This window comes from Lissotriton vulgaris, chromosome 8 (assembly GCF_964263255.1).
Source record: "Lissotriton vulgaris chromosome 8, aLisVul1.2, whole genome shotgun sequence".
Classification (NCBI taxonomy): Eukaryota; Metazoa; Chordata; class Amphibia; order Caudata; family Salamandridae; genus Lissotriton; species Lissotriton vulgaris.
This window is the reverse complement of record NC_141696.1, coordinates 1,044,325,761-1,044,347,175: the sequence shown is the minus strand read 5'-3', so window position 1 is coordinate 1,044,347,175 and position 21,415 is coordinate 1,044,325,761.

The following is a 21,415-nucleotide window of genomic DNA, read 5'->3' as shown; positions in this document are numbered from 1 at the left end:
AGTGGGAAGAAGGTGCCAAAAATCTAAATTTCTGATTTATCAGATTTTAGTTGTAAAGCAACTGGTATTCATCCATTGGGCGACATCGCTAAAACCTGACTGGGTGGGATGAAGAATATTATTCTGCTCAATATACCTAGTGAACTGACAGTTCACTAGTGATTCCAGCATCTGTGTGAGATGTAGAAGGAGAGCAATTGGCCCATAATTACACATAGTAAGTGGGTCTGCATTTACCTTTTTATAAAAGAGGTAACACTAATGCCTTTTTTTTAATTGGTAAGCACTTCACCTCATTCTAAAGACAAATTTTAAAAAGGGCATTAATTTGAGGATTTATAACAGTAACTGACTTGGCAAACATATAAGGGGGACAAGAAACAAGTGGCAAGCCGGATTTGATTTTTTGAATTATATGCTGAGATTTGACTAGTGAAATCGGTTTGAATGACTCAAGCCGCAACTCAGCCATATCTGGTGAAGTGGTAGAAATGATCTCTGAGGTGGGATGTTTCACCAAGCTATTGAAATTAGAGCGGATTTTTTGTACTATAGTGTGGAAAATTAGGGAAAGATCCCTGCCAATGACTGAGGGGTAGGAATGTTTTGTTTGTGAACCTCTGGCTGCAAAAATGTTTTAACAATTTTAAAGACTTTTCTAAGAGCATTATCGGAGGCAGCAATTTGCTTGGTTAAGAAATCAATGTTTGCTTTCTTAATATTTTTGAGAAATGGGTTGAGGGCATTGTTGTACTCCTGCATATTCTCAGTCATAACTCCTCCTCCATTACCTTTCAGATTGTTTATATTTAGGTGTTTCTGTCTGGAGGCTGGGTTGGCTATGGGTTATGGGTGTTGTTCCCTTACTAAAACACGTGTTAAAAGGGACCAGTTTGTCAAAACCTAATGATAAGGTAACATTAAGGGAAGTAATTACACCCTCCATACCTGCTGATACATCTACCATAATTTGTGAAAACATATTGGACAGACTGTACGCCAGGATACTGTGCCATGGCCTGAAGATTTTTTTGACCTTGGTTGTGTCCAACTGGGCCATTGAGTGGGATATGTGAAAAGATACTAAAATGGTCCCTCCGGGCTAGTAGAAGGAGGGAACCAGTAACCAGGGAGTGGTAGTTAGAGAAGATGAGGTCAAGGGTATGTCAACACCTATGAATGGCACCCTCGACCAATTGGGGTAAGTTAAGATCTTACATTGCTTTCCTAAAATGTTTTGCTAATCTACAATTTTGGTCATTCATATGTACATTAAAGTCTCTTCTCAAGACTACGAAATTGGAACATTGTAGACAAAAAGAGGTGAGTGCATTGATAAGTGCATTTAGGGTAAGGAAGAGTCATTAGGAGGGGGATACACTAGAGCACCTGAGCAAAAAAAAAAAGAAAAATGGGCGAGACCCGGGGCCGTAGTACAATAGGAACCCGGGGGCGCAACAGGCGTTTGCGTCTGTTTAGTGCGCCCGGGGAACTTTGGTATTACAGAAGGGGGCTCAGATGCTTGTGCTTCCCCTTCTATAATACCGATAGCGCTGGCGCACTGAAAGTGCCAGTGCTACCTTGAGAGGCAGTTCCCTCATTTGCATAGGGGCGTGCCCTATGCAGATGAGGACATTTCTTTGACTCCACGTCTGTGCCATATTACTGATCTGGGTGCAGAGTTAAAAAAAGAAGCTCTCAGGAGGCGCACTGACAGTGCTCCATTTAAAAGTGGTGCACTGTCAGTGCACCTCCTGACAGCAGCTCTCTGCAGGGGATAAATGGGGTCCAATGGGCACCCCAGAATTCCCCTTGTAGGCCGGTGCAGTCACTGACTGGACCTTCCTGCAATGGGATCTCTAAGCCCTTTTGAAAGCGCAGACCGATGCCGCCTGCACTGTGAAAATATGGAGCGGATGCTAAGTGTTTTTACATGAATGCGCAACTCTGGGGGTAGCGCAAGGTTGTGGCTGCCCTGGGGGCAGCGCATACATCATAATAGGGCACATTGTGATTGTTTGTGCCCAGCACACCTTTTAAAAGGTGCACTCGGCAGAAACAATCACAATGCATAATACGGCCCCTGGAGTGAAAAGACCAGATCCTTTATTAGGTTCAAGCCTCAAGCTTGGTGGAGATGCAGCTGAATTTGGAGCCATTTTTTGGGGGTTATTATATCTGGAGGTCTCTAGTTAGCAGAGGTAAGTATCAATGTCCAAATAGGGACCCTTGCTTCTAGTCAGGGTAAGGGGCATACACTCTTTGGATAACCCCTGCTCACCCCCTTGGTAGCTTGGCACGAGCAGACAGGCTCATCAAAGGCAATGTGTAAAGTATTTGTACCAACACTCACAGTAACATAGTGAAAACACCACAAATGGACTCCACACCAGTGTAGAAAAACAAAGTATCTTTATCCAAACTACACAAGACCGAAATGGCACGGCAAAAATCCAACATACACAGTTCTAGAACATGATTTTAAAAGAGTTTTAGGGTTTGCATAAAAAATAAATAATAATAAACCTTCCCCTTCCACCCCAAAAAAGACTGTGCTTGAACAAAAATACAAAAGTTAAAACAACTAAAATAATATATTAGCAGAACACAAGAGATTTAACAAATTCAAAATTTAGAAGCAAACAGGATTTATAGTCTAATTATGAGGGTGTCCTCGCAAATTCTTGCAATACATGGGCCAGGGAGCTCTAATAGCCAAGCAGACTAGGCCTGGGCGGTAAATTCCATCGGTTGGGTAATTTGGGTAAATTCGCGTTCTGCGGAGAACGCAAAAATGCCCAAAATTCAGCTTTCTACGACTTCGCAAAGTTTTTTGCTTGTTCATGTTCTCTAATGCTTGTTCGCGAGATATTTCCCCCCGAGCACGCAAAGAGCAGTTGCGAACAGTAAAAAAGTATCGCGAACAATCATTGCCGCGTGTTCACGGAATTTCTGCGTGTTCGAGGAGATTTTTATCCGTTTTGCAGAGATTTGTGTAACACGAGTACGCAAATTCCACCCCCAAACTTTAGAGTATTAGCAGGAGCCCGAAGTATAGTATCCGCCAAATGAATGATTCGCAAGTGTTAAAAATCTCCCCTTCCCAAAAAGTGACTGTGCAGCAGTAAACATGTAAAAATTAAAACAATTAAAATAATATTTTAACAGAGCACAACAGATTTAAAAAAATCTAAATTTAGCAGTAAACAGGACCCTGGTTCTAACTACATACACACCTTTCTTAATTAAGTGTGAGGTTAGAATCAATGTAGAACCCCATATTAATATTTCTTAAAAAATAATTCAGATTCAGATTTGTTCAGAAGATGTCCTTATCCAGTGTTTCAACCACCCAACTGCAATCGAAGAAGGTCAGGTTTTTGTGGATCTTCTTACAGGTACAGCATTTATAAATTATAGAAATTAGAATGGAAATTGTATTCACTGCTTTCACATCATTCACACATCTTTCAGAATCTTGCTTTAATCGTGCCATTCAATTGTTCTACCACCCCAGAAGCCTCTGGGCGGTACGCACATTGCAGCATTTGCTCAATTTTGAATGCTTCACAGATTAGACTAATAATTTCATTTTTAAAATGGTTCCCTCGGTCTGACTCAATTGTTACTGGAAAACCAAACCGAAGAATGAGCTCTCTCAAAAAGAGTTTGGCTACAGTTAAGCTGTCATTCCTATGGGTAGGGTATGCTTCCACCTATTTTGAAAATAGGCAGACAATGACCAAGACATACTTTAATCCTCAACAAGCAGGTAACTGAATGAAGTAAATTTGGAGTCTGATAAATGGGCCTTCTGCTTTCCCAATGTTCCCAGGACAGACTACAGTTTTCTTACAAGGGTTTAATCGCTGACATGTTAGGCATCTCTGGCAAAGACTCTCTGCTATGTTCCTGAACTTCGCATTGAACCAGTCCTGTCTAAACAACTTCACAATAGCATCTCTCCCTATGTGTGTGTGCCCATGGTACATTCTGGCAATTGGTGCAAGCATACAGTCAGGTAGTACTGATCTTCCATCTAGGTAGACGATCACACCATCTTCAGGTCTCATCTGACCCCCTATTTTCTGCCAATCTTCCCTTTCTATAGGCTCTGCTTCACTTTGTAAATATTTCACGTCCTCCCATGTATTCACACCTCTCGATAGCAAAAGTTGGCAGCTGTTTCCACATGCTTCGATTTTCTTGTTTACTGCCATTTTATATTTGGCACAGTGTTGGGCCACTTGGTCAGCATAATGATTACCAGCTGTCACTTTATCATGTCCAGATTGGTGAGCAGCTCACTTGACCACGGCCAATTCTTTAGGCAATTGAATTGCTTCAAGTAGTTCTGTTACAAACTGTCCATGTTTAGTAGGGATTCCTGAAGAAGTCATGAACTCCCTTTGCATGCATAGCTGGCCAAAGTCATGCACAACCCCGTGACCATACTGACTATCAGTGTAAATGGTTACTCTCCAATTTTTCCCAATTTTACATGCTTTTATTAACACCTTCGGCGCTCATGACGAGCTCAGCTCGTCATGAGGCACAGTGGAACTGTGCTCATTACGAGCTGAGCTTGTCATAACTGCAGTGAAACGCCCAGGCAGGGATAATTCCCCTGCTGTGCTGGGCGTTTCATTAAACGGGCGTGGTCAGGACGAGCTCAAGTCGTCATGAGCACAGCGCCAACGTGCTGTATGACGAGCCGAGCTCACAAGCACTACGGAGCAGCGCACAGCCCCTCTTCCCCCCACGTCACTGGGGAATTAGCCCTGTGGCGAAGGGGCCACAGCAATCAATTCGGCTACTTGTGCAGACTTGACTCCTGGTAAATACGATGCTTCGACTAAATTAGATAATGTGCACACAGCACAGTCCTCCTTCCTCATGGCGCATACATGAGCCATCTACAAATAACTCATGCTCTGGGTCTTTTAAAGGTTTTTCCTGTATGTCTGCGCAAGGTTTAGTACTGAAATCAGTTAAGTCGATACAATCATGTTCGACTTCCTCTCTTACTTCCTCAAAATGAGAATCTGGTAGTAAGGTGGCTGAATTTAGAACAGTGCATCTCACTATTGCCAAGTTTTCTGAACCAATGATAATTCTTTCATATTTAGTCATCCGACTAGGAGTTAAATGCTGAGTATGTGTTGTGGTTAACAGAATCATGACTGAATGTGGAACATACACTGTTACGGGTTGTCCCATAATAATGGATTCACTTTGCTCAAGACTCATGCACGTTGCAGCTACCGCTTTCAAACAACCTTGCAGTGCTGATGTCAGTGAGTCCAATGAGGCAGTAAAATGTTGCTGCCATAGGTCGTCACATTATCCCATGGGTCTGGGTTAAGACTGAAAGAGCACAATTGTCTCTTGTCTCACAAAATAGTGCAAACTCTTTTGAATAGTCAAGCATCCCAAATGCTGGAGCTTCACACAGACTGTTGCGCAATTTTGAAAAGGCAGTCATGCTTTCATCATCCCATTCGACTGGGTCTTTTGCTAGTTTCTTTGTCATTTGAATAAATAGGTTTGCAAGCACTGCAAATTCCACAATCTACTGCCTGCAGTAACCTACAACTCCGAGAAACATTCTGATTTCTTTCTGAGTTTGTGGTAATTTCATGTTCTGAATTATTTTGATTCTTTCGGATGTCACTCTCCTGACCCCTCTTTCTATCTGGCGTCCCAGATACTTGACTGAGTTTGGACAGTATTGCAATTTCTCTGGGGACACTTTATGTCCACCTTTTGCTAAATGGTTCAACAATGCAATGGAATCAATCACACAGTCATTTATTGTTCTTGATGCCAATAATAGGTCATCGATTTAACGCACCAGGACTGATTGTCCGGGCAACACCAGTGACTCAAGGCACTTTTTTTCAGAATTTGATTAAAGATGGATGGACTTTCAGTGTACCCTTGTGGAACACGATTCCAAACGTAAACATGATCGTCAAATTTGAACGAAAATACAAACTTGCAAGAACGCTTGGCATAAATCAATTACAGTGAACCATCCTGCTGCCCATGGTATTTGATACAGAATCACTGCTGTATTTGGTACTACCGGGCAACATGGGACGACAATTTTATTAATTTTACAGAGGTACTTTCCATTGGGTTTCTTTCTGCCAATTATAGGTGAATTACAATGACTGCTCATTATTTCTTCTAGAATGCCTTGTTCAACCAAACACCCTATTTCTTGTGCAACACCTGCTTTTATTTCTGGACTCATTTTGTGTACTGTTAAATATTTGGGTAAACTGCACCTTCCTTTTCGGTCACTTTTATGGGATCAACATCTGCCATTAGACCTACTTCTTTTCCTGAGAAATCCGATATATCAGGATTCACAAAGGTCTTTAATTCTCCTGGTAAATCTTCTAAGGACATCTTTTTAACTTCAGTTTCTTGTCTGGCAAGAATAATTTTATACACTCCGTCTTCATCTGGAGTCTGAATTTCAACACCATTTGGTGTACAAAAGATTGTGCAGTTCATCTTGCGCAGTAGATACCTTCCTAGCAAGTGTACAGGTATAGAATCGCACACTTTGAATTTGTGCATTTCTCTGAAGTTGCCAATACAGACTTTCATAGGTTCTGTGACAGGGGTCCTAATTTGTTTATTAGAAACGCCAACTACTTGGATCGCTTCTCCCAAGTGGGATAGGTTTGAGATGTCTGCTGTTCTCACAGTAAAAAAGGGTAGCACCAGTGTCCAATAAAACGGTAACATACAGCCTGATTCATGAAAGGTAATTGCACTTGCAAAGGGCCAGATTCTGAGAATCTGGCCCTTTGCGAGTGCAATTTTTGCATTTGGGATTCATCATCTCAAATGCAAATTTCGCTATTTCAGAACTCGCAAATTTGAGAGTAATAGCATTTAAGGAATCTCTATTAGAGATTCCTTAAATGCTATTCTTGAAACATTTTAAAATTGCGAATTCGCAATTTTGGCCCGCTATTTACCGCGAGGTCAAACCTCATGGTAAATAACGAAAACTTAGAAAAAAGCTTTTAAAAACATTTTTCTATGTTGCATGTTACACACACACATGTCTTTTGGACATGTATGTGTGTAACATCTGTGTAATTTGACATTTCAGGGGTGTTACAGGGTGTCCTTTGGACACCCCTGCACCCTTGAAATCGCAATCTCATTTGCGATTAGCTAATTGCTAATCGCAAATAAGGAATGACTCCCTATGCATTCCTATGGGCCTTTAGTTATTCCTTATTTGCGATTAGCAATTAGCTAATCGCAAATAAGGAATCTGTAGGAATCACAAAAAATATTGCGAATCCTACATGAATCCCGTTTTGCGAGTCTGGAATAGCGATTCCTTATGAATCGCTATTTCAGACTCGCAAAACTTCACAATGATGAATCTGGCCGATAATTTCCCTCTACTTTCCCTTCAATGTAAGGAACTGATTGATCTACCGGTACGGATGGGCCAAGTACGCAATCTTCTTTCCCCCTCTCAGGCACTGTCAGTACGTCTCGTCTTCAAAGAATGTATACTGCAAAAGCAACTGAGGTGTTACTGTAGTTTTCTTACCAATGACCTCCCGATATCCAGTGTCCACACTGTATTTGGGTTGACTCACAAAATCTGGCATAGGGGCTTGAGGCAACTGATTCTTTATTACCTGTTGTGGATGTCTCATTGTTATGTTATTATTAAATTATTAAATAATAATTTATACCTCATTGATACCTCATTCTGCGTCTGTGGATTTAAATTTTGATTTTGAACATTAATATTCGGTATTAATTTACACTTGTTTCTCCAATCCCCCAATTTTCTGCACCCATGACAAAGAAACTTTTTCTTTGCCTCTTCTTTACTCATTTCCCCTCTGGGTTTGCCCCCACTTCCTTTACCTTGGCAATCACCTCTTTTCTGAATATTTGCTTGCTGACCTAATTGAATTTCCTGTTGTCCTGCCATTTTTACTTGAGCCCACATTACCTTTTCTTCTAATTTCTTTAGTTTATTATCAATTTCATCCTCACAATATTGTGCATTCTTAAGAATTTCGTCGACAGGCTTTGTTTGCCAACACAGTTTATGCTCTTTAAATATTTGGGAGATTTCAGGTTTCAGTCCAGACACAAAACGATAAATAAAACGTGTCATGTCCTTATTATCAATGTTTTATAAACCACTGAACTGTTTAAATACCTGCTAGAGGCGTTCATAATATGCATTTACAGATTCATATTTATTTTGGGTAGTTCTGTCTATTTTAGTCCAATCTGTTTCTTTCGGAGGAATCTTTCCCTTTAAATAAGTAATCACCTGATTGTACTTCATTACATCTTCCGATGGGGCTCCTGCCTTTGGGTCTCTAGGGTATTCATCATTTGGCCAATCTACTGTAAATTTACACTCGGTCCACAAATCAGCTGGAACAATGTCAAACAACCCATCTAAATCTTTTAACAGTACTTTTGACACTTTCACAAACCTTTCAACTTGTCGATACCATTCTACAGGTTTTTCTCTGAGCTTTGGGAAATCATTAGTAAGTGATAAAATATCTTCTCGGGACCATGGGACATGTACATAACCTCCTCCTGGTACTTCTCTCATTGGACACAACCTTTCAACTTTTTCAGTTTCTTGTAGTAAATACTCAGAAGTGGTTTTATTTGCCTGCACCTCTTCCTTCTTCTTTGTCCATCTAGCTTTCCATTTGTCTAAATCCCCCCATTTTTGAAACAACGACAACAATTCCTTTATCTGCAATTTTCATCCTGACACATTCATGTTCTCCAAATCTTTGTCAGAAATTGCCAATGGCAATTCCCATTTCCAAAGCCAAATTCATCAACTTTTCATGGTATATATTTTGTATTTCAAGTAATACTTCTGCATATAACCTATATTTCATCTTCATCAAATGAGTTTAGTCTGTCTAATCCCACAATTCCTGCTACCATTTCTTCTAATTCCACCCTTAATTTGAATATGTCCAGTACTTTTGCCTGTGAATTTAGCTTCTCTATGTTTCGGGTCCATCGATCTAATTCTTCTGAGCTTTTTACAGTTGCGTTTCTCGTTCCTGAGGATGTCTCAATCTGTACTTCTTTTGAATATCGGGGAGTAAGTTTTCTGACCGTGTATTTTATTGGTTCTTGTATAAGTAAATCCATTAGGGAAATAACCGACTCACATTCACTTGCTTGATCATCAACTATTAGGGTTTCTTTTCTTGGCTGTATTATAGGTGTAGTCAGAATGGAAGCTTTAGGATTAGCTTGTTTAATTCCATATAAAAGAACTACCGGACCTATTGTTACGGGTATTGTCAGAGCTTCAGGACTTGTATTTAACTGAGAAATGTTCTGAATTAATTCACTACGCTGTTTATTTAAAGCTTCCTTCACTATTTCTTGAAGTACCTTTTCTAATGAGTTTTCATGTATAATCTGAGGAACTAAAGGTGGTTGTAAAAACGGAGCACTAGGAGTAACTCTATGGTTTCTTTTTGGTAAGGTGGCAGATTTTTCATTAATAAATCATCTAAATATTCATCATCCAAATCACAACTAGTCATTACATTTTTGTTTTCTCTGTACTTTCACTTCCTGATGGTTCTTCTGCGGTAAAAACAGGATATAATCATTCTACTATCATGGACTGTCTCCATCTTTTCAATTGCTTATGTCAAGACATCTAACATGGGCTTCAATTGGAATTCCATAGAGCATATTATCAAGACAGGAGATAAAATTATCGCCGCTTTATCGGCAGAAAACTGCTGTTAAAGCAGCGATAATTTTATCTCCTGTCTTGATAATATGCTCCCAAATCCCTTGTTAGGAATTCTGAATAGTGCAGAATTAAGCACAGGGGAAAGGAGCCCACTGTACAAATTACAAATACTTTTTTTCTTTTTTACCAGTTACAGGAGTTTCTGTAGCATATTGCTTCCGTATCCTTAGGATCATTTACAGGGCAGAATCGTAGAATGAGAAAGCCCACATACAACTATTTGTGGGCATTCACTATTTTATTTATTTTATTTTAAGGTTTTATAGAGCGCGAACATGACCCATGAGGGTATCAGAGCGCTTTACAGATACACTAGAGTAGTACAGGGTCATAGCTCACAAAAAAACAGGTAAAACGATAAAAACTTAGTACATAGGAGAGCTTACAGAGAATCAGGGGGATGAAGGTGGGACAGGGTAGCAGACAGGTAACTGTACCTGGGGGATATGATAGGCTATGCAGCAGGATAAATATAAAACAATGAACAAGAAAGGCGATGTACAAGGACGCAGGATAGAGCAACAGTCTCTCAGGTGGCCAAGGAATGTACCCATGAGAAAGGCCTTGGCCTCTTTTTTGAAGCAAGCAAAAGAAGGGATTTTTCTAATGTCTGGAGGGAGGGAGTTCCATATTCTTGGTGCAGCTCCAGTGAAAGCCCGATTGTAGGTTGTTCTTTTCCTAAAGCGTGCAGGCCGGAGTAGGAGGGCCTTAGTCGATCTTGAGTTTCTGTTTCCTCCAGATAACACAACCTTCTGAACAAGATACGCAGGTGAGTTAGAGTGAAGGGCCTTGTGCGTGATGCATGCCAGCTTGAAGGGAATCCTCGCCTCGAAGGGGAGCCAGTTTAATGCTTTCAAGTGAGGTGTGGTGTGTTCGAATTTTTTTGAGCCTGTAAGTAGTCTGGCGGCAGCGTTTGTTTATTTATTTTGAAATTTATAAAGCGCACGGCTACCCCAAATGGGGGTGTCCCAGTGCTACGGACAACAGTCAACCAGAAGAGGCACAGCGAAGTCTAGACATTAGAAAATAGCCAGGTTTTAAGTCTACTCCGGAATAGTGACTCTGATGTCATAAACCTCAGATCCGGAGGAAGATGATTCCAGAGTTTTGCAGTAATCACAGCAAAAGCCCTACCTCCCGTTCTAGAAAGACAGAAACGGGGGCATGTAAAAGGTGAAGATGATTAGATATGAGCACACGAACCGACTGAACAGGTTTCAGCCTGCGTCTCAGATAAGCAGGGCCCAGACCATTGAGCGCCCTAAACGCAATGACCAATGCTTTAAATTGAATACGATAGGACACCGGCAGCCAATGCAGTTTTACCAAATATGGAGTAATGGAGTGGCGATACGGAATGTTACAGATCAGCCTGGCAGCAGCGTTCTGTACAATCTGCAATCGTTTAATCAGATAGGCCAGGGCTCCCACATACAAACTATTTGCATAATCCAAATGGGACGTGATTAATGCATGAACCACAGTTCTCTGTGAGTCAAGCGGAAGAAAAGGGAAGATTTTTTTAATCATACGCAGTTTACCAAAGCATGCTGCTGAAACTTTATTAACTTGGGTCTTACAGGACAAAGTATTATCAAATTGAAAGCCCAAATTTCTTGCGGATAAGACAGGGACTGGAGCAGGGTCCAATTCAGTAGGCCACCATACTCCAGCCGGGAGAGGAGATTTTTGATTAAAAAATAGGACCTCAGTCTTATCCGCATTAAGTTTCAGATTGTTGGTTGTCATCCAGGAGGAGATGTTGACCAGGCATTGTCGAAAGTTGGACAAATTGCCTACAGAGTGATCTCTAAATAAAAACACAAGCTGAGTGTCATCAGCATAAGAGATCATTCTGACACCCCAGGATTCAACCACATTCGCCAGAGGTGCAAGGTAAACGTTAAATAACAGGGGACTGAGTGCCGAACCCTGCGGAACGCCACAAATCAGAGGTTTCTCTGCATTGATGCAGCTTTTAAGGGAGCCAGTGAGATCTTAGGTAAGCCAGAGAGGGTGGAGCAACCGTAGTCCAGTCGAGAGATGACTAATGATTGGACAGCGAGTTTGAGGTCCGAAGCGTCTAGAAAGGGTTTTAATTTCCATAGGTAGCTCAGGTGGAATCTGGCCGATTTCGCCATTGTGTTGATGTGGTCTCGCATATTTAGGTTATAATCCAAGGTGATTCCCAGAGATTTGGCTGAGTTCACAATGGTCGGGGAACAGTTTAAGGCTGTGATGGCTTTAATCCATGTCTGGAAGTCGGGGTTGTTCCTGGGTGGGGAGATTAGAAGGAACTCAGTTTTCTTGGCATTACGTTTTAGTTGATTGGAGGAGAGCCATCTGACGGTCAGCTTCAGGGCTTAATTCAGGGTTAGGATCTCTGCCAGAGATGAGATTTTTATGTAGATCTGAGTGTCATCAGCGTACATATGAAAGGAGATATTTGCATTGCGCATGACTTTGGCAAGGGGTTCCAGATAGAGATTGAAGAGGGTAGGGGACAATGTTGATCACTGAGGGACTCCCACCGTGACCTCGGAGGGAGCGGACAGTTCGCCATTGACTAGAAATCTTTAAGAACGGTTCTGGAGGTAGGATCTGAACTAGTTGAGGACTGTGCCTTCTAATCCCATCCTGAGTTTAAGTCGTTCGAGTAGCATCACATGGTTGACCGTGTCAAAGGCCGAGGATAGATCAAGGAGGATCAGGAGACAGGTTTTGTCTTGGTCAAGGGCTTAAATTCCAAGGCCAACCACGCCCTGGAATGATGATCCCTTCCAACACCTGGAGGTGGGAATTTTGAACTTCGAATTTGTCTCCACTGGTTCTGCAGAAGTCCACAGTCTTAAAAGCATTCATACCGACCATGAATCCTTTTGTGAATTTTTGAGAGGTTTCAATGTAGGTATTATAAGCTGAAAACATATGTTTAGTGCCCTAAATTTACTTTTACTGATGAAAATAACTCTTGATTACGGCCCAATGTTACCGCATGAATCAGAGAAACATAAACCATTGATAAACTTGGCACGTATACGCCATGCCTATCCCTCCTGCAAAAGTAAGAAGCATTCAGGATGAATCCTAAAAGGGATAAAGGTCTTGGCTCATGGAATGTTTCTTCAGTAGTGTTGTAGAAAAACACATTTCATGGAAGTTGTGCCTCCCTCATTGTTCGTAGCCTCTGTTACATGTTAGATAAACCCTCTCTGGATTGCAAAAAATAAATAAATGTAGTGCATTCTCCATTTATCTTGAGCAATAATCACATCTGTATTTGACTGCAAGTTAGTGATCCAGTTGTCTAGCAGAAAGATTCATTCCCTTAGGTCTTGATCTTTGGCATCCTCAATGAACTCATACGGCCAACTATATTTCTATAATTGTGCTGTTTCTGTCATCTCTTCCGAGGGCTATGTCATGAATGTAGACTTTTTTCTGCATCGTTCTCTAGTTTCGTTTGCCAAAAGTAACAATTTTAGTTTAACTTATACCATTCTGTTAAGGATCATATAAGCCTTTTTATAAAATCTAGCTGCTCTTTTCTATAAATTGGATTCTCTCCAATGATCATTGATTACCGCCGATGCGCTTACACAACAGATACATTTTATTTATAAAGATACATGTGCTTTATTTAAAGTAATTCATATGGAACACTATCACTTTCTAGATGGAGACATGAAGCAGCACATTTCTTGTAGAATGAAGATTGTTTGGCTCACTCTATAAACTTCAAAAATGTACACTTTAAAACCCAATATTTGTAATTGAAGAGCACATTATTGCAGAGGTGATTATTAATGATCTACCCTATTTTAAATATTCTAACTTTGTTTAAATATGATAGTTTATATTAACTTATTGTACAATATAACTGGTGGTTATTATGTGCTAGCTGTTTATGTCAGTAATACATTGACATCAAGAAATACTAGCCATGTGTTGTGCAAAGCTTACTTTTGTCTTTCTTCTACAATGTACAGCCCGAGCATTTAACACTTCAATAATATCTGAAGCATCCCATATCAAGAGCAGTGTGGCCTGCCACCGTTAGAAGGCCGCTCCCAGTCCTCAAATGCGTTCATTTCTCAAAAGCTCACCTCACAACATAATTCTGCCTTGAAGGATTTGATTATCGTGAATGATCAATTTGATTCTTGACTTAGAGAAATGAATAGAAAAAAGGAAATTAGATTTTAAGGTCATTTTTAAATGAGAGACACCTTCGCAAAGTTTGATCTATGAGGTGTTTTACATTGAATGGGCTGCGATCCATCACACAGTGCACTTTTATCTCTCTGGCTGCAATTTCAATAAGGCAGGAAATATACACCAAAAAATCATTGAAGACAGCTCTCAAAGACAGTATCTGTGCACTGCCAAACGCATGCATATTTTGAATTAAAAACATAGAAAGTCAAAATTCTATGTTTGTTTTGCCAAGAAGCTGCATTTGGACTAATTACTTATGAATAAGGCACTAAGGGGCATATTTACTAGCCCCTATCGCCACAGGAATATCACTTTTTACAACAGTCCTTTGGCGATAGGTGCTTCGCCTAATTTACAAGGCACCTAACTTGGCTTAAAACCCCATTGTAAAAAAGGCACCCTTTTGCGCTATAATTAGTGTGAAAGGGGTGGGCAATGGGTGTTGTGGTGGGTGTTTCGCCGTGACACATATTGATTTTGATGCTGCCCCATGTTTACAAGGGTGGAGTAAATATGGGGTGGCCCTAAAATTGACACCAGGGAAAACATGGTCTTAACATTTTGAAACAAGAAGAAAGGCTTTATTTCTCCTTGGTAACGCCACACTCCATCAATCCCATGTACATATGCCACTAAGGAGCATATTTACAAAAGAATGGCGGAGCGCGACAATTAGCCAAAATAGCTAATGTTGCGCCATTCTGAAAACGGAGGGATGCACCGCATTCACAACAATACGGTGCATCCCTGCATTTTCCCTAGCGCTGGCGCTGAACTCAGCTGCCTAGCGCAAATCTAGGCACCCTTGCACCACAGTGCAAGAGTGCCTATGTTGATGTCATGATTGGTTATGTGCAGGAAGGTGTCCTTTCCTGCACCTAAACAAACCAGAATGGCGATTTGTAACTTCTATGTGTGCTGCATAGTACAGCATGCATAGAAGTTGCAAATAGTCCTTTTTTGAAATGATTGTTTATGTGCAGGAAGGGACACCTTTGTAAATAGGGGGCAGCATCCAAATCAATGGGTGTTGTGGTCGAACACCCACCGCAACACCCGTTGCCCACCATTTCACGCTAAGTATAGAAAAGTACATTCTTAGTAAATTAGGTCTGATCATCCAGCTGTATTTCATTCCTAAAACATAAAAAAGACGCCTGCTCATGGACAAAGCTTCATAAATCTGACTAACCCCGGGTGGAGACCTCCACGCCACCAGCGAAGTTTGCAGAGATTTGCCTCCTTTGCGTTCCGCGGAGAACGCGGATAAGGCACATCTCGGCACACTCCACAGCATAGTGGAGTTGGCCAGCCCCTGCCTCAACCCCTTATATTATCAATTAAATCTACATTACATACTATAAAATTTAAACCACTTACCTGGCTTGCTGCGTCCCGGGGCTGCCCTCCTCCTCTTCCTCGCAGGAGCAATAATCCATGAGAAAACTGCACACGCCCCCACGCATGCGCAGTTTTCTAAAGGATTACTGAGGAGGAGGGCAGCCCGGGGATGCCCCCTGGCATGTATGTGGTTTAAATGTAATAGTACGTAATGTAGATTTCATTGATAATATAGGGGGATGGAGGTGGGTAACATAGTGTAGCAGAGTTTGACGCAGTTTGTTTGCAACTCTGTTAATCTCCGTGTAGCCCTGCTATGCCCACTAGACCCAGGGTTAAATCTGAACTTTACTGTGTATGCACTTCCAAGTTCATAGGCGTTATAAATACAGAAAACACGGCTCCTAGGATACTTTGTTAAGTGCTGCATATAACAGATTAAAAGTAGTGTGCATGTTTGATTGTGGAAATGCACTGCTGAGGACTTGATACATGTTGTCACTTTTTTATGTAAATACATTTCTGCTTTCCTGCTTTGAAAGTTTAACAGAACTATATATTGAATGGCAGTAAAGTAAAATGTAAGCTGTATGCCAGGAATTTAAGCTGTGTGCTGGGAGTTCATTAAAAATAATAAAAATTAATTTAAAGGATTGTACTTGGAGGTTATAGCGGGAGAAGAGGTAACAATATATGAAAGATTAATTTGGCAGTTATGCTCTCAGGATATTATTGTCCTTCTTTAATACCACATGTGAAGGTTACCTGAGCAAGGTGAAAACTGTCTCTGATACAAAAAAATCCTGCAATAAACTGATGGGCATATTTACGGACTAGTCACGCAGTGCAGCACAGCAAGTGACCTTGCTGTGCTGCACTGCATGACAGGGAATGGGCAGGATTACATTGTATATAAGGCAATACAGTGCATTACTACCTTTTCCTATGTGTGTAAACACTTATGGCAGCCTAACACCAATGCAGGCACCCTTGCACCATGGTGTAGGGGTGCCTGCTTTGCATTCTAGATTGTTTTTGTGCAGGAAGGGATACCTTTCCGAAGAAAAACAATCCTGAGAGGCATATTTCTATGTGTGGTGCAGAATGCAGCACACATAGAAAGAGGAAGTCATGAGGAGAAATAAAAATGTTTCTCCTGGTTACGCCTCCCTGGGAAGGAATATCTTTTTGGCTCTTTCCCAGGTTTACCAATTCTGTGAAATCTGGCAATGCATCAAAAACCATGGGTGTTGTATGGGAACCGCCCAATAAACCAGTAGGTTGCATAAAGATTCAGATTCAAACGCTCCGTCCATCATCCCCTTTTGTTTCGCTTTGTTCGCCCTAAGTTGGCAGGGTATGCTCAGACGTGAGTCCCTTGCTCACTTGGCCACTGGATTCAAGATAGCCTGGCTGATGAGGATTATGAATCCGAAACTGGTCCCAGGATGCTTGTTTCCAGTCCAGGGAAGACATGGCTTGGCAGTTCGGGCTGGACTGTTCCCATGTTGCACAGGGTCAGACTGATTTGCATATGGCCATGTCTGAACTGGGGTGGCTGAGTGAGCTAAAGAATGGTGATGGATTAAACCCAGATCAGTTGACTGGGGGTGAGTGTTTGATTTGCTCAAACGCTCCGTCCATCATCCCCTTTTGTTTCGCATAAAGATTCAGTGGCACACAGAAGGACCTATAACTTACAAAATAAGGAATTTTTGATACCAATAAATATTTGATAATTATTTTCTTTTTTCTTGTTATAGTGTCAGTATTAAGAAGCACTTGGAGCCTTAGGAGCCCCGCTTAATTTTAACATTCCCCCAGTTGAGGACACATTACCTTGAATTTATGGGTAGGACCTAACAAGGGTGGGGGTTTATTGAATAGATTTGAACTCTGAATGTAGACAGGGCCATTAAACATAACTTCATTATCGTCCTTTTCACCCAGAGTGTCAGCCACAAGAAACGAAGTGAGCACGAATGAGCCCCGCTGAATTTTAAATCTTGCAACCACCTTTTGGACAGCCTCAGAAATTTCTGGAGGTGGGTGAATTAGTTTCATATTCACGTCGTTATGCATGGTTGAATTGAAGTATGTGTGTAATATCAAGGAATGGAGGTTTGACTGAGGAGTGGGGACCCTATGGACAGTTGTGTTTCACAATACTATGTATTGATACACCTGGCGTGGGATCTGATGTACAGGGGTCCCAAGTTAGGTCAATGTAGACCCATGCTTCCTCATCTTTTAGCATGTTTGTTTCACTATCAGGTTGTAAATATTGTTTCTCTCTTTTTAATGAAAATGATAATCCCCTACATGTCGATCACTCTGATAGGCTATATGTACAGAGACAGCAATGTTGAGGGGTGGGATTACCTGAGAATGTAATATTATGTTGGACAGATATGTTCTAGCAAATAACTGATCACTCATATGTTTGTTTTTTAATTAGGATATACTTGTGGTTTTGATTGGGAGAGAGCTATCTATAGACAGTGTCCTGAGGAAGGTGGCCAACAATAATATAAACACCACCGAAACGCGTTGACACACTATAGGGTGTTACATCCAAGGATCTGACTGGGTGTAGAATAGATGATACGATTTATGGACACTCATGTGACATTACACTGAATTTTATATGGAGTAACAAAAATGAGGATGTTTTTATGATTTTGCATTGTTGTTTGCTGCTCTCTTGTTTTTATTCCCCTTCTTGTCAGTATATCTGTGTTTTTGAATTACTTGTGTACGTTATAAATTTGTCTATAAGAGGTTTTTTTTAACTATTGTGTGATTTATATGCAATTTTATTAAAATTAATTTGTCTATTTTTGCAAATCAGTTATTTTAGAGTATTGTTTCACATAATTGACTGTTGGGGTCCCATTTGGCTTTTGATTGGTTGCAAATGATATCATTATGGGTGCTGTGAATGAATGCAGATAGGAGAAAAAGATTGTAAGGTTGAGATTTATTAAAAAGGATCTCAGTTTATCCTTACTTGATGGTTCAGTTGCCATGGTCACTTTTCTTTTTTATTCAGCCCACACTCATTTAATGTCCAAGAAAATCCACTTGTTCTTTCTTCAATTGACATTTTTCCATTTTTCTAGTCAGACCATGCTTCTCTAATCATTCAATTTTCCTCATTGAACAACCTATCATAGTCACTGGCATCCTTTCCACTATTAAGATGACATCCTGGAAGCACCACACTTGTTTCATGTCCCGAAATACATTTACCATCACTCTTTGAAATGAGTCAGAGGCCGATGCTAACCCAAAAGGCATTCTCTTGTATCTGAATGCACTTAAAGATGTAGCGAATGAGGTCAAATGTCTTGATTCTTATGTAATTTAATTTGATGATAAGCAGCCAACATGTCTAGGACTCTAAAGGCATGTCCACCTCCCATTATAGACAGTGGCGGCGGTGGAATTTGAAACTGGTGGGGTGTATGCAGAACGAATCAACGTATGTGAGCGAGTGCAGTGAGCGTGCCCGACGGCAATAAGTATGGTTCAGGAGGGTTCTTCCTGTGAAGAAATTAAAAAAAAATTATCCATCTTTTTGGTTCGATTTTCAGCACTATTTCTGTGATTAGCAGATTAAAAAATCAGTTCTAGGCATTCATAAAAGAAAACTCTTAAATTATTTCAGAGAATTTCTGGTTTGCCAAGCAAGTCTGACTTCTGAAGGAGGCTAGGGTACTAAGCAAGACTGCTTTGACTCTGCCCTTTTCAATTAAAAACACTAGTTCGCAATGTGAACAAGTTCAGTGGACAAATCTGGGGTCTAGGGAGAGTCCCTCTCCTGAGAAAGAAATTAAAAAAAGATTGGCAAATGGTGCATTTTAAAGCAAATGAATGCAGCGATAAAGACAGACTTATTAAGCAGTGGGAACGTATAGTCTTGTAATATTTAACACATTGTAAACTGCCCTGTATCTTCTTGCATAAATTTGTTCGACAGTTACTATATTATGTACATTGTTCTGCATGACAACAGCTTTAGCCCTTTCAAATGTGTGCTTGCCCAGTGTCTTGCACTGCATACAGCATTAACTTTGTAAAAATATGCTCTAATCAGACTTCAGGAAGCACCCACAGCTGTTGGCTGTAACCAGTCGTATGGAAATATGTGCAGACAGGTCTTTAAGTGAGATGAAAAAAGTAAGTATGGTTGAAATGCGTGACTTCGCGGTACGCAAATTTGTGTGAAAGCGAATTCGCGATCTGTAAAATCCATGATTTCGTGCCAATTTGCAAAATTTTTTTTGCGTGTTCGTGGGACGCTTGCAGCGCATTGACCGCGAAGATATCCATGCGGTCGTACATGGGTGTGGCCATCTTGTTCGCATTGCATATTTCCATTTCCGGGCGCTAGTTGCATGCACGCGTTGTGCGCGGGGCGCAATTATGTGGTCGCGTGCGTTTTTGCGTGTTCGCGGGGGAAATATCGCTCGAACTTACCCACGCGGTCCTCAATGGGCGCGCCCATCTTGTTTTTCAGTCATTGCTATGGTTCTGGGCATGCTCTTTCAATGCTACCCTAATCTTTGCAATCCTTTGTTTCTTTGAACTTTTTTTGGATCTTTTTTACTCATTATCTATCCCTCTCTTTTTCTACATCTATATTTTTTTTTCTACTTTTGTTTTTTTTAACTCTTTTCTTTTCTTTACTTTTTTTTCCAGCTGTCCAGGACCATGGCAAAGGGAGCCGGGAAGAGCAAGGGGAAGGGGAAGGGGAAGGCTTCCATGTGGGCGATTGAGGAGGGAGGATGTAGTGGCCAGATGATTTTCAGTGCGGTGGGGGTGGCCGCACTTATATTTTATGTTCAGCGCCACCTCCCAAAGACCGTGGCAGCAGGGGGCAGGCCTGGTCAAGGGTATAGCCTCCAGGAACGTCGCCGGATTGTGGGATAAGGTGTGCCGGGCCATGCGTAGGGAGTCGGGGGTCCGGCGCACCTATGACCAAGCGGCACACCGGTGGGCAGATGTCCTTCACCGGGAGCTGGACCTGGTCCACATGCTAGGCGTGGAGATCCCTGGCCTTGGTGAGTAACTATTTAATAACTACTATGTTTTCTTCTGCTCTGTGTTATATTGCTAATATATGTTTTTCCCCAAGAGCAAGAATGCTGCCAATTCGATTACATTGCAGGTAAAATAATGTTTAAATAGCTTCTGTGATTGCAGGTGCTGGCCTCCTCAGTGGCGTTGCTACTATGCTTACTTGTCTGCAACTTTGTGCTCATTTTGAGTAATGCTAGAGAGACTAGAGACTCAAGTCTAGTCCTTTCTTTGTACTCCTGCTGCCACTAAGAAGAAGAGATAGTGGTGAATTGATAGGTTGAGTATATATTATGACTTGTTATTAGTAGTAGGACATTTTTTAGTGGTCTGCAATCATGATGATGGACTGTGTCTGTCACGTCGCGTGCTGCTGAGTTCTGGCATTCGTAGTAGAACCTGTTTGTTGTTGGTTTAGTTGGTGATTTACATAACTTTCCAAGTAGACGGTCTGCGAATCCAGCAATAATGTACTAGTATCCTCCTAGTTGACCAGGTCAGATAGGTCAATACATGTAGTGCAATTGTTTGTAATTTGTTTCCCCGAGATCAGTTTAGATTGTGGTCAAAGAAATCAAATATTTAAAAAAAACAATCATCTATGTTTGTGTTTATTTCATGTTCACATTCAGCACCTCCCATGGGCAAGAAGACTACACCCCAGACTCCGGCGGAAGAAAGTGGGCAGGAACGGTCCTCTGCAGGCTCTTCTGCTGGCCCCAGTAAGTTGTTCTGTTGTTAATATAATTATACTTCCCTAACTTTTACAGCTCCTATTCATTCCAAACTGTTTCCAAATTCTATTTTTACAAAATAGTCTTTGATACTCTTGTAGACTGTTTCTACATTCTTATCCTGCCTCTCTACCATCACTCTCTGTGCTACTACTATTTACTATTATTATGAGTCGGTCTATGTAGGTAGCTAGGCTTGCCCAGTCGGCAAACGGTGTTAAACAAA